Below are 14,469 nucleotides of genomic sequence, written 5' to 3'. Positions count from 1 at the left end.
TTCCCATTGCCGGTCTTCGATTTAACGCATTTTCAGTGAAACGCATAGCATATTTCCATGCAGGAAACACATAAGGCCAGAGATTTAGATTCAGTTAAAGCCTTAAAGAGAAAGGAATGCCAACTTTTACAGTCATTTTCTAGTCGAAATGTTTTCACTGCTCTTTTCTTTCTGTGTAGATACGCCTGTACATATCATCAAGTTGAGGTGTAAACATATACAGAACCCGGGGAGCCGGAGGTGTTAGCAGTTGCGCAAATTTGCATGGCGTCAACAGGTGGCTCTGCTGGCAAGCCGAAGCGCGAAATCTATTTATTTAGTTACACATTTCGCTCGGGCTTCGTCTTGCTTTCAACTTCAGCCAACTCGAGTGTGTTTCAATTTTTCAACTTCAACTACTTCGGCAACAGTTTAGCTTGCCACACACTCTTCCTTCTGGCTGCGGGCAATGTCAGTCTGTTCACTCAGCTGCACTTCACTCTGGCTGCTCCTCCGTGGAATTCACACCGCCGCCGAAATGCAAATGCGGCAAGCAGGCAGCCAGGCAGCCAGGCAGCGAGGCAAGCGAAATGATGCAACAGTCAAGCTCAGCGGAAAAGTCGAGGCAAAAAGCCAGAGTCAACGTTTTTCTGGTTCGATCTTCGATGGCTCCGAGGTCTCGACTCCAGTCGGAGGCAAACAAAGACGGGCCCCGCGGCATCGGATACTTTGTAATAATCCCCAACTAACAGTTGGAAACACTCGCAGTACAGCGCTAAAATATCTCCATATGATGTGGCTTCGGGGGGAACGAATGGCTTTCTGCTGATGATGATGACAATGTTGAAGGCAGTCTGTCAGTGCAGTTTACCAAATAGAGATGCCTTCGTGAGAGGAAGTGCTTGAAGTTTGCTTAAATATATTTATGGATTGAATATATTGCTGCCAAATAATCGATGATCTCATTACAGGAACACCAGTTAAGCAATATCGATTTTTCTATCTTTGCTTCGTTCGGAGAAATGTTCTTTTTTCTATCATTTTAATGTTCTAATAATAGTTTGAGTAGTATTTGGATTGTGCCATTTATTTATTCTAGAAGCAACCCATTGCTTTCCCGGGCTTTTCCCTCTTCACGCCACCATCTCCGGGGGCCACCGCCGCAGCACGTTTCTCCCCGAGTTGCCCTCGCTTATTGGCATTCACAATTTCCCGCTGATTTCTGTTGTTTTTTCATCGAAGCCATTGTCTCTTCGCCTTCGCTGGAGTTGTGAGCTTGGCTTCGGATTCGAATTCGTATTCGTTTTGCTTTATTTTATTTTATTTTTCGCTGCGGCGCGTCAGAAACTCGTGCATGGGGATCAATCTCTCCATTAGAGTCGTCATCGTAGCTCTGGATCCCGACTGCCACTCTGTTATTGCATTGTAAAGACAGAAGGCAATGTAATGATGTTTGCGTCATAAGCGGCATTTCTAGCTCAAGAGTGTGGATTGTCTCAGGCCATGGATGTATCTGTATCCAAATAGCTGAGTATCTCTGTATCTGTTGTCGTGCACTTGTAGAGCTCCGTCGCCCGTCACTCACTCGTCTCGCATTTCACATTTGCGGGCGTATATTGTGTAATATGCATTGTTGTTGGCTTGCCAGGAATTGGGTAATCCATATGGCCAATATCAAATATGTACCAGCTCAACTGAAAACGAAACTCTCAACGAATTCGAGGTATATATTTATGTGTGTATATTTTAAAAACTTCCATCTCCGCACATTGAGATGGATTGGCGCGCAACATTTGCATCTTTTGGCATAGTTTATCAATTTAAGGTGGCATCGGGGCTAAAGCCTTTTGATAAATTGCCCCAAACGAAAGCAGCATTCAACATCTGTATCTGTATCTGTATTTGTATCTCCGAAATACGAAAATATGAAACGGGGCAAATTCAACAATCAATCAGAAGAAGACGACACTTAATGCAAATGTCAAATTGTTTATAAATAAATATATGAAATTTTCTGAGCGATTCGCAAGGGTGAAAAGATCGAGGGAACGGGGGGTAAGTATAAAAATTCGATGAACTTTAGCACTCATACATATATTTTTTTAAACGTATAGAAATATCGTAAGAAAATACTATAAAATTTAATCAAAAAAAGGTCTATTATTATGTAACAATTTGTACATTTAATATTTTAGAAAAGCATTTTTAAACATATAGCTAAAAAAGTTGTATATACCTCTACATTGGTTTTAATCCCTTAGTGTTCTTCCTAGTTAACCAGGAAATTAATTATCACTTTAATCCTTTAATGAACTCCAAAGAAAAAACATAGTTTTTACTACTTTTGATATAATATTTTTATAAAAACATACAAAATGTATTTTAAATGTACGAATTTAATTTCAGTGCATTTCCCTCTTAACTAAGCACGTGCGCCTACAATAAAATTTCCAAATTTATTGCCTGGTTACAGCAAAACGCAGGATACCTTTTTGGCCACTTCAACCCCTCTATGGTCGTACTCCGCCCTCCCAAGCCCTTAGCCCTCGGCTCCTTGACCCCGCTCCTCCCGCCAGTGTGTGTATGTGTGAATGCTTGTATATTTGTATTAATGTTGCATGTTCATTTGGTTTGCGTGCAGGTCTCCAGCTCATGCTGGTTGTAAATTACAGTGGCCGAGCCAGCGCACTGTGAGCGAAAATGAACCCCTAACCCTGGTTGCAACCCTCGCGTACCGAAGTAGCCAGCATTTGGACTGGTTTCCAGGACCAGGACCTGATCCTTTGCGCCCCGCCTCTAACGAGCCGCGCGACAGCTGATGGCCATGGTTTCCTCCGCTGACTGGCCCGCAGTTGGCAGTTGCCAGTTGGTTTTATGGCCACCCAAAGGCCACTGAACCGCACCTTAAAAAAGGCGCTAAAGCAAACTGTGGCCAAGTCGCAGTTTGATTAAAACTATACACACGGCGCACACGAAGACAGATACACATGGCTACAGTAATAAATGGCCATACATGGACACATGGGAGCAGCCGCCTCAGGTCTTCAAACTCGCTGATGTCGTTTCTTTCTATACCCTTACATAGGGTTTCATAATTAGGACCGGAAGTTTGCTCTATGACTTTATAAAGGTGAAGAGTCTGGAACGTTTTTATTAGTTGGCCAGATTTGGCAATGTCCCTAAGCTCAGGCACGAACGAGTTGCCAAGAACGTAAGTCATTTGGGAAGCATTTTTTTAAAACTAAGTTTATTTCGTCAAGAAATTATTTAGCTTCCTGCCTTGAGTATAAATACTTCTGCCAAAATAATATTCTTCCCTTAGAAATCCTTAAAATAATTCGCTTCGAAAGGGTATTTATAGCGTTCGGTATTCAAAGGAAACATTCCTGTTCTCGTATTTTGTAATGTTTTTTTGTTTTAATAGTCTTAGCTTGACCTCGTCACCGGTCCGCGTTTTGGCCCAGCGGCGCTCCCTTCCTGACCCGCTGTCTTCCTCTTCCTGTCGCCCATCTGTTGTCTCGCCCTCCCGCTCCCACTCACACTCACCTCTGTATATAAGGTGTGCGAGTGTGTGTACTGGGCGGCTGGTTTGTCGTGTTTCATGTCGGAAGTGGAAATTATCCGCAGTGCACTTTGCCATTGCCATTGCCCTGGTGACTGACTGGTTACCCACTCTTGGTGCCCCCTCCATCTGGCCTCCCCTTGGGCTTCCCTTTGGCTTTAGCATTTTGGTTTCGTTTCGTTTTCATTACCCGCTATCGCAATCCCCAGGCAAGTCATTGACACACCTGTGGTGAGCATTATCAGGGAGAGGTGAGGCCAGGTGAGGTAAGGTTAGGTATCTCTCTGTTCCCTCTCTCATGCTGTCCCTTTTAGGCACATTCTCTGGAGAGTTTTGAGCATTTGCAGGCGTTTTTCCTTAGTGAATTGCATTGTTGATGGCGGATTGGAGAAACAAACCCCATAAATGTTTATGTACAGGCTCTCAGATCGTTAAAAAGCTAACCAGGATGAGATGTATTAAATGAAAAACATCATATATATGAGTGTTTTTTTTAAATTCTGTCAAATATTTCTTAGATTCTTGTTTCAGTCTCTTTCTTTTTTGTTATTTTTTTACATCTAACACTCAAAATTTTAATGGTTTCCAAGATTCTAGACTTTATTGTAATAGAATTACCCCAAAGTTCTGATTGAATATGGCTACAAAAATTAATATTATCAAGAAAACTTGTTTAGTAAACTTGACTTAAATGCAAGCTGGCCAAGAGTTCAGGGTGATTATCAACCTTTTCTTTGCCCTTATCATTTTCTCCTGCTGCCTTTCCGACAGAAAACAATTTCGGAAAAGGTAATTTCCCAGAACAGAAATTCCCCCAACCGAAAATAGAAAATAGGAAACACAAAAGTTCAAATAACACTTCCGAAAACCATTTGCGATGTTGGCGATAATTGTTTGTAACTAGTTACAAACAGACCCGCACGCCCTGCGAAGCAAATGACCCTTATAAGTCGAAGTGGTGAAGCTCATTACGACATTGGGTTTGGGCATTCGCCACGCATTCCACTCTCTCTTCAGAACCTAGGAAATCGAGAACTCAATGATCATTCGATTCATTCAGCCTGTATGGCGGTTGAGAGAGAATTCCCAACTTAAATTCAATTAGATTTTATTGATGATTGATTTCTTTTGGGGCGGAGAAAGAGAGCGGGGTCAGAGGTTCCCTCGATCGGAGGACTGTGTGGTCAGGCGTCTTTCTCTCTTTCTCTGTGGTAAATCGTGCGCTAATTGTCTTTAATTCAATTAGGACAGAGGCACACACACACGCACACTTCACTTAAATTGCGGTGACCTAACAAGCCACTGGTTCCCCTCCCGATTCCATCAGATACTCGAATTTATCTCTCAGATTGCAGGGCCCAGATGATATCGACTATTTCCCATATGTAATATATATATATATACTTTATGGATCGTTATATTATTTCCGCTCCCAAACACAAATAAGCACGCACACGGATAGCCAAACAATCTAAGTTTATTGATACAGTTTCCTCTCCCGTTTTCCCCCTGATTTGCTGTCTCATTGCCGGCGAACAAATGGAATATGTATGAAAAAAACAGAAATTCATGCCATTGCCGAGGCTCATGTTATCAGCTGAAGGCACATATAGATACCTAGATATACGTATTCATATTTGTGTTCGATTCGGTCCTTACTTTTATCGATATTGTAAACAGACACCGTTTGGCCATCACCACCGATGGATAGATAAGTCGGAGTTGGGCTTAGCTTCGAGTCGCTTCGACTGTCGCTCCCTCTCGCATTTCTGGAGACAGCTGACAACACTCTCCCCCACAATAATCACCCCTCCAGCCATCGATCAGTGCGACTTATTGCGCGGCTCGTTAGGCGGCGACCCATGACGGATATCGTATTATGTATATTGGGAGGTCTGGGTCGCAGCTCTGGCATTCCGGGCGAGAACGGGACGCAGATACGCGGTTGCAAGCTCTATGCACAGTAAAAAAAAGTTAAGAAACTGTGTCATAAAGATTTTCAACGAAAGTTGCCAAAGAATTATTTAACAAGCATTTTTATAGGAACTGTAATCCAGCTTTAATCTAACAAGTGATTCAATATTATTCCCAAAAACTACATTTTAATATTCTTAATAGTTTCGGGTTTCTTAAACGAACATAGAGTATGTCTGAAGGGAAGATAGTAAGCTTGAAAAGGTTGAACAATTTTAATTAAATTATGTTACCCAAGAAGAACACTAAGAAATTTTAAAGTAGAATATTTTTAGAATTTTATGCAGACAAAGATTCCACGTTTTTTCAAGTTTAAGGATTCTTAAGTTCAAAGAAGCCAGCTAAAACTTGTAATCAAAGTTTCAAAACAACTTCTGGGCATAGAAGAAACCCTATTTTTTTGCTGTGCAAGAGCATGACTTGCCTAAAGTTTGCTTTTCTCTCCAACGAGCTATGTATCTTACTCTCTCATTGCTTTGGGTTTATTGTTTTAGTCGCCTTGCTCCGCTTCGCGCTGAGCAGCTGCCGGTGCTGTTGCTATTGTTGTCGGCTGTCTATATAGACAGACCGGGACTTATATAAAGTCAACAGCGGCAGAAAAAGCAAAAGCAAAAGCAAAAGCAGCGGCAGCACTACTACAATCTACATACAGTTCATTTTAATTGACATCGATAATTAAAAAACTATTTTGTGTTTGACTTTTTCTCCAGAGTTTCCCCATCGCGCTGCTGAGCTAAGCAGTTGCCAGTACCTCTCTCCCTTATTTTCGTCAGCTTGCATATGTTGCTCCATGATCTATAACCCCAATGCCTTTGTCTGAGAGATACTTGATCCACTTTCCCGACTCTTTGTTGTTTTAGCCGGAGCCCCACAAAGGTCGAGGTGCTGGCTACTTGAGACCGAAAACCGAGTCAAGGGGCGAGATACAAGTTTTGCCCTTCCCTCACTAAATGCTCTATCTGTTGCCGTGATAATTACCCAACAATTAATAAAGTTAACCACTTTCGTTGCTTGATATCTATGTACCTCATGCCCCAGTCAAGTGCGAGGTTCTGATTACGAATCACGGAAAATATCGCGTTCATAAAAATAAAGAAGGTTATAAAAAGAACGAGGAAGGGGACAGTAGGCCGTACGCCTCTGACACACATAATGTAATCGCATATTGGAATATTGATAAAGGAAATGAAGAAAATAAGCACCTTTATGACTAGGTAGGCGACACCAAGAAGTTGGCTTTAGATAAGAATTTTTACTTAAACAGTAGCAGCCGGCGCTTTGTAATTGAATTGAAGGTAGTTATCTTTGTTTCATGGTGAGAAACTGCAATCATTTTTGGTTAAGAGCTAAAATTAGTTATGTTTTAAGAACACTCTCTTTTATCTATTAAGAAATTTAAAGAAAATGACTCATAGTAAGTAAAATACAGCCCTTTCTTTATTATTTTCAAATAAACTAAAATGACTCAATTCTCAACCTATTTTCAAGCAAACTGAATACTCATCTCTAGCAACTCTGGCTCTATTCATTTATCGCTCGACTCATGCTGAAGTCTGAAAAGTTATTACAAAAAATAATAACTAAAAACTATTTCGCAAGTCGACCCTCTAGAGGAATTCCTGGAAGTTGTCGCCAGCTCCCAAGCTCAACTCAGCCATAGATAAGCCCCTATGTCGTAGGTACTGTTTGCGAATAAACCCAGCCTATGCATATACTTTTTATCGTCACGTCGCCACTATAAAGCATTATATAATGGGCCGGCTCAGTGTGGCTCTCCGCGGTTCTAGTCAAAGCTTCCATTTCGAAGTTCCCCCAGGGCAGCCCCGGCGATAAGAGTTCTGTTCCCTAAGCATAATTAGTGGGTCAAGTACAGAGTGGTTGCAGTGGGGCAAGAGTGGTTCGAAAATTCCGCTCACAAGTAAAAATCTCACCAGCTAAACTCTGAGATTTTTTCGATTTCATATGATTTTGATGGATTTTATTGATTTCCTTTACACTGATATGGGATTTTTAATAAAGGCTTTATGGATATTTATAAATTTTGTATGGCTTTCGCATAGTTTGATTTCTTTTTGTGGACTTTTATAATTTCTTTGAAGCCAAACTCTCTGGCCGCCGCTATAGCTATTGAAATATTTTACCTTTTTGTAGTTATTATTTATTTATTTCCCTCTCGTTTCCTTCTGCTGCTGCTGCTGCTGCTGCTGGTGCTGTTGCCTGTCACTTTTAACTGGTTTTAGTGCCTGGCTGTTGGTGGTGTTGCTATTACCGACGTTGTCGGAGTTTTACTTTTCAGCTGCACTGTAATTGAAATTTTTGTAACCGTTGTTGCTGTAGAGCATTTCAAATTGTTTTGCACCGCCCACTTTGAATTATTTTTTCGCGTTTGATATAGGTGTATATGCACTGGGGAGCTCGGTGTTTGTAGATTTATGGTTGGTTCTCCGGTTCAGTTAGGGTTTGGTTTGTAAATCAAATTTTCGTATCACAATTTTTTGGTTTGTTTTTTCTTAGTTTGCTTTGGAAATATCCACACTGTGATGCCTCTGCGGGGATTATTAGTGGTAGTAGCAAGGTAGTTAAGCCGTCGGTTGCGTAAACGCCGGTTATTAGCACATTTTATTGTCTTTTATGCAACACTTAATACAACAAATACCCAGCCCAGAGTTGAAAGTTCTTGCATTTGCGGCGAGCTGGCCATAAACAAATAAACCTGTTAGCCCGGCCGAGACCGCAGCAGCTGATTTATGTTGCCGTGCTGGGAGATATATGCACGCATATGTATATTTATAGAGGTAACGCTGGTGAACCGGTTTGCGTCTGGTGTTCTTGGCCCGCAAGCCGAAAGTCTTGGACTCGGGCAACAATTGATACAATTTGCGGGATCATTTTCTGCTGGCTGTTCTCTGTCCGATTTTCATGGCCGTTAGCGGGTGTCTTGTCCGTCCGTCGGGGTTGTGTGTGTGTGTGTGTGTGTGTGGGAAAGCCCCAGCAAACGGTCTCTGGGCTTTCAGACCAATTGCATAATGAGTGCAGCGGTAAGAACGCTGGGAGTCAATGACTTTCACACGCCCAAAACCAAAGCCCAAAGAGCCCAAGGGAGAGGGTCTAATGAGGGGAAAGGCAGCAGTGCGAGAGTTGAAAAGGTCAGCGGCACTTGCGGATGGGATAAAGGGGAAGAGCGGCACAGATTGAGCTAAACACACGGCAAGAAAAAATTAGATTTAAATAACAAGAAATTTCAGTTTCACTTCTGAGCTTTTCCTTTTCAAAATCTACAATATTTTAACATTAAAAAGACAACTCAAAAGAAGGTTTTTCTGAGTTCTGGTACATTCAAAACTAATAAAAAGTCGCAAAGACTAAGCCCTTAAGAATCCTAATAACGGATGCCTGGAAAACCTTATCCAAGTCTTTCTAGTCCCTTTTTTGCCAGTGTATTTGCTGACCAAGTCCAACTCGAGCCCGATCCCATGTCCGCATTGCTTCAGCGGAAATAATCGTAAAGTAAGGTACCACCGAGGGCACCAACAGACACATAAAGACAAAAGCCAGGTTCAGATGGCCAAGAAGCAGGCGAAAGAAGAAGAGGCAGTTGGAGCTGGCCAAGAAGCAGCAGCGGCAGGAGGAGAGTGAAAGAAACAGTAGGCAATGGGCATAAAATAAAAGTTTAGCGCAAAGCGGAATTGAAATGGATGGCTGGCCAAGAACTAGACTCTCGACTCGACTCGAGTCAGCTCGCCCGACTGTTGACTGTTGTCGACTGCTGTTTGAACTTGGCTAAAATAAATAAAGCCATACAACCGACCAACTGGGAACAACTCCCCCCGACCAGCCCTCGCTCCGGTCGGTTGGGTGTCAGAAAAGTTTTGTCGCTGGCAAAGTTAACATTTCGCACCCCAAATGAAAATGAAATAGTTTTCCTTTCGCCCCCTACTTGGCAGATCCGAATACTGCAGAGACTTTTCGTTGTTTTTCGTATTTTTCGCCTCTTTCGGGGTGATGTATTGGATTCATAATTAAATCTTCTGCTAATTGTGCGGCGCTCGTAATGAAGACATAGAAGAATGCGTCGAAACTTCCGAAGGCTCCAATTAAATGGATTTTCGGCCAGCCGAACGAACAAATGGGGGAAATTCCTGCTGCCCTGAAAATTGTTGCCACATTGCAATCGCATCACGCAATTGCTAGAGTCTCGTCTCGCCCGTTGCCAAGGGCTTTGCATTTCAATTTGCGGTTGCAGCTGCTTTCCTTGCCCCTTTCCTTGGCCAAATGAGGAAAATATTTTGCGGTTCACTTGCAAGATTATGCCCGGAGATTGGCAATCTCTTACTAACCAGCTAACTAACCAACACTACGGAAAGCGCCCAGCTAGCAGACCGGCAGCTGGAAAATTTCCATAACTGAAAACGGATCTTGCGGCAGTGCATTGAAGGTGACTCGAGGTGAAAAGAACTTGAGCGAGATGGCTATAGCTTTGGTTCTGATCTATGGGAGCTGATTGCAGAATATATCATTTTATAAAGGAATGAAAATTAGTATATAAAGTGTAAGAAAAATCTTTAAAAAATTGGTTACTTTAAAAAAAACATTCTAAGCCTAGTAAAATATTTTTGTTTAAATTTATAGATAGATTAATATTGATCATATGATCCAAATAGCTTAGAAACCTTTCGATTTTAATTTCGAAATATAAAAAGAGACTGAAGACAATCTATTTTTGGTAAATAGAATGCTCAAAATATTGAAGGTATAAAATTTTCTGAATTAAGACAATATGTAAACGTCGTTTGCCGCTATTAATTACACTACCAAAAAAGGTAAACGACTTCAATGGGTTTTCAAAATGAATGCTCGAATCAATTAATTAAAATCGAGATGGATAGTGCCTTTCGTTTCTCCGATCTCCGCTCAAGATGTTCACTTCTTCACCATCCATCCACCGGTGCAGATTCGTTCGTTTAGAGAAATTTGCATAGCTAAATATGTGTTTAAATATTTATTTTTCATTATTGTTTGTGTTTTGTGTTTTTGGTTCTTAATGAATTTGCTGTGGCTGGGACTCTGACTGTGGCGAGTTTTTTGTTTTTATATATTTGGCTTTTTATTTATTATCTGCTTTGCATTTAACCCAAATAAATGGGCGAGCAAAAAGTTCTGGGTTTCTTTGCGGATTGTGTTTCACCAATGCGATTTGTGTGCGTTTCAGAACGTGACTCATTGCTAGTTGCTGTCTATTAGTTGCACACAGCGTAATTCGTTAATAAACAATTACAGTTCTCCGTGCTCGCGTGCAATTAAATGTTGAATTAAGGCAAAGCCGCGCTTGTGAAACGGAGCCAGACTCTGAACGGTTTTCGAAATTCACGAATTACACATTCACATTCACGAATAATTGGCCGCTGTTTCCGCATTTCGGATTCGCGATTTATTTGTTTGATTTATGCGAATTGCTTCTAGTCGCGAGATAGGCCAACTTTCCGCTTTTCGTTAGTTAGTTTATTTTGTTTTTGGCTTTATCGCTCGACTGGCGCATTATTTACTTTGATTTACAATTAGTATTTCAAGTTTCGACCGCTGGGCTGGGTAATCGGCGTCGATGGGGTTTTGGTATCGCTTTGCTAGTTAGTTACAGTTATTGCAATTGTTGTGCTTGTTCTATTTGTTGTTGTTTTTTGTCTATTCGGCCAGTTGAGAGCTCCACACGAGACGAGTACGAGTAGCTAACTGGGATTCAAACTACGCGCCAGCCGAAACCAATATCCAAAACTTATAAACCGCGACTTCGGCTGTCGCTCGGCTGCCGCTCGGCAATCGCTCGGCTTCGGCGTCGACGCCGGCAGCGCCGGGAAATTTGAGCAATGTTGCCAGTTTAGCTTATTTCAGGCTAGATCTAGCATATTTGAAATGGAAATGAAATTTTCACCTGTGTGTTCAAAAATGTCAATCTTTCTTTTCTATTGTTTTACACTAAATTTTTTTTTTAGAAATACACTATAACTGTCTCATAATAATGTCAAATTCACTGTACTAAACGATAAAAGACTCATAATGTTGTCCTAAAATCTATTTAATTATTACAAATTTACCCTGATTTGACTTTGCCTACGAAAAATTTGAAAGTTTTTTATGAATTTCTGTCATTCAAATGAAATTGAATTTTTATGAGCAATTATAATTGTTATAATTATTAAAATCTTTATTTTCCTATTTCAGATTTAGATGATATTTCTTTATTTCTTTGTCAATTTTCTTTGTATCTATTAAAATGTTCATAAGGTAATTCTTTAGTACATTGCCTTGTAATTTGTTGTCTATGTGCGGCGCAAACTAGTATCCATATTCTGCAATTGTTTCAAAAACGTCTGCATCTGCGGATTCGCAGATCTTCTGCCGAAGACCTCGTTTGTTTTCATTGTTTTCCTAGGCGATCTTCAGGATCCACCGCCTAGGAGGTATGCAGATACAAAGTTTAAAGCGCATCCATCAGAACCAAAAGGAAGGTAAGATATTTTTGCTCAGAATCAGGTGGAAATATAGTCGACAACACTAGGTAGCCGAACCCAAACTCTGCCGCAACTTCGGCAATCCCTCGGCTCCGGCGCCGACGTCGTCGCCGGCAGCGCCGCCAGCGACTGGTTGAAATCGTTTTCTCTCACTTTCCCCTCCTTCGTACTCGCGCTCTCTCCCTCTTTCGCCCACTCTCTCTTAGCGGTAAAATTTTTCACTGTTCGGCATTTTCCTGACATTTGTTTTGCTTTTGCAGTTCGCTCCAAAAGACAGAGACAGAGAAAGGAAAAACGAGAGAAATATCCAAAGAGTGGGGCTAGTGGATGCTAAGAGAGCCGCTTGTGTGGATGTGGATTCTGTCTATCTAAGAGAACCCTTAAGAAAGGTTCTATTTATGTTTTTTTAGGTACTGCTACTAGCTCGCAATTGTGTCCCCATCTAAAAGAGGGGCTGTTGGCAGTAGGAAAAGCGTCTGGGCTCTTGAAACATGAAAGCGAAATGTTCCGAGACCCTCAAAAAGCTGGAAATATGCAGCTGCACAGAGAGAAAAACTGTGAAGAAATTTCCTTTTTTTTATTCTGCTCTTATATCATGTCCATAAAAAGAATTAAAAATCATGTTTAATCCAGAGATTGGCAGTCAACCAAGCGTTGAAATTTTAAAAAATTCTTTTGGATATTTAATTTAATTTAATATTAATAACAATTTGTTTATTATCTAGATTTAGTAAAATTAACACCATATTTGTTTAATTAATTTTAAAAAATACTTCCATTTAAACGTTAATTACTCATTTCACTAGCAAAGAACTTTTTAAGAACCGTGTTAGCTTTGAGATATTTTACGCTTTAACAAACATAAATATTTTCTATATCTTAATTTTTTTTCCCGAATGCATTGGGTTGTAAAATGCACTCTATTTTGGTAAAAGTGGCCTTTCCTGATATATGTTTATTTGAATCCTTCACATTTTCCTGCGGTGCAGAACAAAAGCTTAGTGAAAAATCGGCACACTGACAATAAATCACGTGCGGCTTCCCCTCAGGTGAGCCTGTGTGTATGAGTGTGTATGGCGGTGTGTGTTTGTGTCATCTACTTTTCCAATCAAAAAGGAAAAGTCTCGTCGTTAGGGTTGCTGTTAGGGGAGTTGGCAGTGTGTCATAGAAATGGTTAACAAATCATTTGCCATTTTTAGAAATCTACTTGACTCGCACACACTATACACACAGCCGACACCCAGGGGGAGGGACGTGCCGGGCGGGGGATTATGTAACAGGCAAGAAAACTCAGTCGCTAACTAACGAGCCCCCGCTTCCGCGCCCATTCCCCGGTGTGTGGAAAACTGGATCGCCACCGCAGGAGAGGTGGAAAAGCCGGGCAGCGGCGGGAGTCGGAGTCTCTGGGAGTGTCGCCTAGACAGGCTTGCGGTTCAAATTGCCCGACCAGAGCCATGAACAACACTTAAAACTTCATTCGCCATATGCCCCCACCTCTTTTTCACCCACTCCCTCTTTTTTCCCGGCACTTTTCCTCGTTTTTATCTCTTTTCTCCTGCTATAGTTTCCTTTTTTCCACGGCGTGGTGGAGCTCTGAAACTTGCACTTTTTCGGGTCCCCATATAAGAAGAGGTGGTGGTGGTGCGGGATCGGGACGGAGAGTGGATATAGTGGATGCAGGATGTGGGAGCATCCATATCCATCCATCCATGGGAGCCTGGGAGTGCTGTCCGTGTCTGTGTTCATTAATTGAACAGGTCGAAAGAGCTCGCCAAACGCCTGACCAAAAAAACTAGTCTTTGGGCCACCGATGATGCTCGATAATAGTTTTGCGGAGCAGAGGTAGCAAAATGCAGTTAAAGCGGGCATTTAAAATGAATTTATTTGAATAATGGTTGGTAAAACTATTAGGTTTTCCGGTTGGATTACCCTACTACACAACCGCCTTGAATAGCTAAAGTTTCTGTGCAGGACATAAGCTTACAGGATAGGTAGTAATCACCTAGAAGGTTTATATAGTTCATCGCAATCTATCAATGGATCATTCATGCCTCCCCGGTATCCAGGAACTACGTATTGAATCTCGAATAACAATTTTGTGTATAAATAGTTAATAACCAGCCATTAAAGCCTCCAACTTGGGCAAAGGAAATTGGAGCTCCTTCCACGAAACCCGGCGATATATGCACAACCCCTCAACCACAGGCCATCGTTTACACATTTTCTTTTGTTTTTCCTCGATAATTTGTCATAAAAATTGATCAAACAACCCGGAATAATGACAAAATGCAATTTGCATGTCATGAGGTGCGCCCCCTGCCCTGCTCCGCCCCTCGTTCTACGTTCTCAACCAACCTCCATATCATTTATCCTTGAAGGCATTGCATGTGTGCCGTGGATAAAACAGAGGGGAATTCGTTGTACACAACGACAGGCAGTCACGATAAA

The sequence above is a fragment of the Drosophila kikkawai genome, chromosome 3R, assembly GCF_030179895.1.
Source record: "Drosophila kikkawai strain 14028-0561.14 chromosome 3R, DkikHiC1v2, whole genome shotgun sequence".
Classification (NCBI taxonomy): Eukaryota; Metazoa; Arthropoda; class Insecta; order Diptera; family Drosophilidae; genus Drosophila; species Drosophila kikkawai.
This window is presented reverse-complemented; position numbering follows the sequence as displayed.